This window comes from Gorilla gorilla, chromosome 8, assembly GCF_029281585.2.
Source record: "Gorilla gorilla gorilla isolate KB3781 chromosome 8, NHGRI_mGorGor1-v2.1_pri, whole genome shotgun sequence".
Lineage (NCBI taxonomy): Eukaryota > Metazoa > Chordata > Mammalia > Primates > Hominidae > Gorilla > Gorilla gorilla.
The window spans coordinates 88,371,534-88,374,426 of NC_073232.2; positions in this window are offsets into that span (position 1 = coordinate 88,371,534).

Sequence of the window (2,893 nt, forward strand, 5' to 3'; positions counted from 1 at the left end):
CTAATTTTATAATAAAAAAAAAACAGAACAAAAGGACCAAAATGAATTCTGGAACTGTTTCTGGAATACGTTTCCTTTTACCAAAATGGAAATTCTAAGAATGAGGCAAGAAATGTAAAATAGGAGAGAAAGAAGTTGGCTCACAGCAGCCTTTCCCCTCCTCGGATTTGGGAACAAAGAGGCAGGATTGTCCCACTCTGGAAGTGGCTCATATTCGCACAGTTCATCCAAAGCTGCGGAACACGCTCAACATCCCATCTGCCCCGCAGCACCTCTGATATCGATCTCAACCCAAACACCCAGCCCTCTCATGAGTTCCTTAGTTCAAGGACAGCAAATTCAGGACATCCCACTTCCCTGCCCCTGATGCATTTAGTGAGAGCGGGGGTTTGAGTTTGGATGACTGTGGAGAAAAGCCCCAAGCACCAGTGTCAAATTGAGACTTTTTAAGGTTTAGCAATTCAAGTGTTTCAGCTAGGTCCCTTCCCAGTGTGCAAAGGTCAAAGGTTGCAGTTATGGAAGGAAAAGGATCAGAAAAAAACATGGAAAATAGGATCTGGTTCTATAAGCAGGAAAGAGACACAGGAAACAATTCAGAGGAAAAGAGGCAATAAGTAAACTGGCTCTCCAAGCTGGGGTGTCTTATTCAACAAGAGGTGAGAAGCAAACGGACAGCACATTTTGGGGGGACAATGTTTAATACAAGTAGATATTCATGATTTTTAAGCACTTTGGGAAAATCTGGTGTTAATGAATATTAATGAGGACACCTGTCTTATTTATTCATTACAACGGCTCTCCACTGGAAGTTCCTGTAGCAACTCGAGCTCCTTCCTGGGTATCTAAGGATCCAGGTGGTATCTGGAACCTACTGCAGAGGTTGCAACCCTGCCTTTCTCTTTCAGACACTCAGGTTGCCCTAGTGACTTTTCTCCACGCCACTTTTCGTGCTATCTATGGGACATAGACTTTGAACCTCTCTCTCTCCTTTTTCCTCTCCTTGCTTTGTTTAATCCATCATTTCCAGGTGTGTGACAACATTCCCTAATTTAACCCCCCTGCTTTCCTATTTCAGCTACCAACACAATGATCTTAATACCAGCAGGTATCTAGCACTTCGCAATTTTCAAACAGCTTCTGCTAGATCCTTGCTTGGAATTTTGTGATGTAGGTGAGATAGCTAGAAGTGTCTCCTTTTTAAAGGAAGTCATGGCAGAGAAGTTCAGTGACAGCCCAGTATTACACAATCATAAAGTGGTGAGACCAGGAGCAGGTTACAGGTCCCCACCCTGGTGCAGTGAAAGGGTGGGGCACGTAAGTTCTGAAGTTTCAGGCAAATGTGCTGTGACGGAATGTGTTAAACTTAGGCTAACAGGGAATAGGCAAGGGCTGTAACAACTCATAATAGGTCTACGGAATACCTTCAAACCCATGAATTTGTATTTTAAGAACATATACGCTTGTGAGGAGTTTTCTAACTCATTTTTAAGTTTTCTAGATGTCTTATCTGCATCCTTTTTTTTTTTTTTAAGGCACTGAGATCTTGAAATTGAAATGTAGACAGAATTGTGGGGTAAAGAACTTCTGTGGAGGCCAGGTGCAGTGGCTCAAGCCTGTAATCCCAGAACTTTGGGAGGCCAAGGAGGGTGGAACACTTGAGGTCAGGAATTTGAGACCAGCCTGGCCAAGGTGGTGAAACCCCATCTCTACTAAAAATACAAAAAATTAGCCGGGCGTGGTGGCAGGCACCTGTAGTCCCAGCTACTCAGGAGACTGAGGCAGGGGAATTGCTTGAACTCGGGAGGCAGAGGTTGCAACGAGCCCAGATGGCGCCATTGCACTCCAGCCTGGGCGACAAGAGTGTGACTCCGTCTCAAAAAAAAAAAAAAAAAAAAAAGCAAAAGCAAAAGAACTTCTGTTGAGTGATGATTTGCAAAAATATGTCTTCAATATAGTACTGAGTAATAATTTTATGGAGCAAATAGCTCTTTATTTAATCTTATGAACTTGTATAAAATCTTGCCCTAAACGAAATTCAAATATATAGCCATTAATATTTAATGATACAATATTGGTGCTAGGTTAACATTTACCAAAAAAAAAAAAAAAAAAAAAAAGATTTCCAGAAAGGAACATGCTTGGAATTTAATTTAATTTGAACCAATAAATTAATTGTTATGTTTATTCTGATGCTTTTATTTCCAAAAGCACAAGACAAAAGTCCTATATCACAAAATGATGTGTAATGTTGACAACAGGTATTAGAAATTGAGATGTTTTTATTTTGGTTATTTGAGAGTAAAATTGTAGATAATGTTCCAAACCATCATGGAAGACGCAGAGCAAACTTTTCTGTATATAAACTGTACATAAAAACAAGGCATTTAGGGGGACATATTAAGGTAGAAAGGTTGATTCGCATAGATTCTCCAGGGTCCGTGCCATTAAGTACAAATTTGTTGTTCATTTTAGCACCGGAAGCAGTACTTAGAACAAGTCATACCTAATGCTGCAGGAAACGTTTCCAAACGTGTATGAAGATACGTCTTGGTGGCAGAGCTAATTCAACAGAAGCAACTCCATCTACCTTTTCATATTATTTTGACACCAAAAAAAATATTGAAAGTGAATGAATACATATTGCTTTGTTAAATACATATTTGACTTATATGGTGTTTATATAAATATATACATATATTTTAGAATCCACAAACTATCAAAATAACATTTTATAAAGAGAACTGCTTCCAAAAAAAAAAAAGCATTGTCTAGCTGGAAGAAGAAGGCAGTGCTATCTATAGCAGCTGCGGCTTAAGTGCACATAACATACTCTTATCAATTCTGATAATCTGCTGAATGGTGGAAAGAAGTTTCCAAATAGTTCTCTTGCACA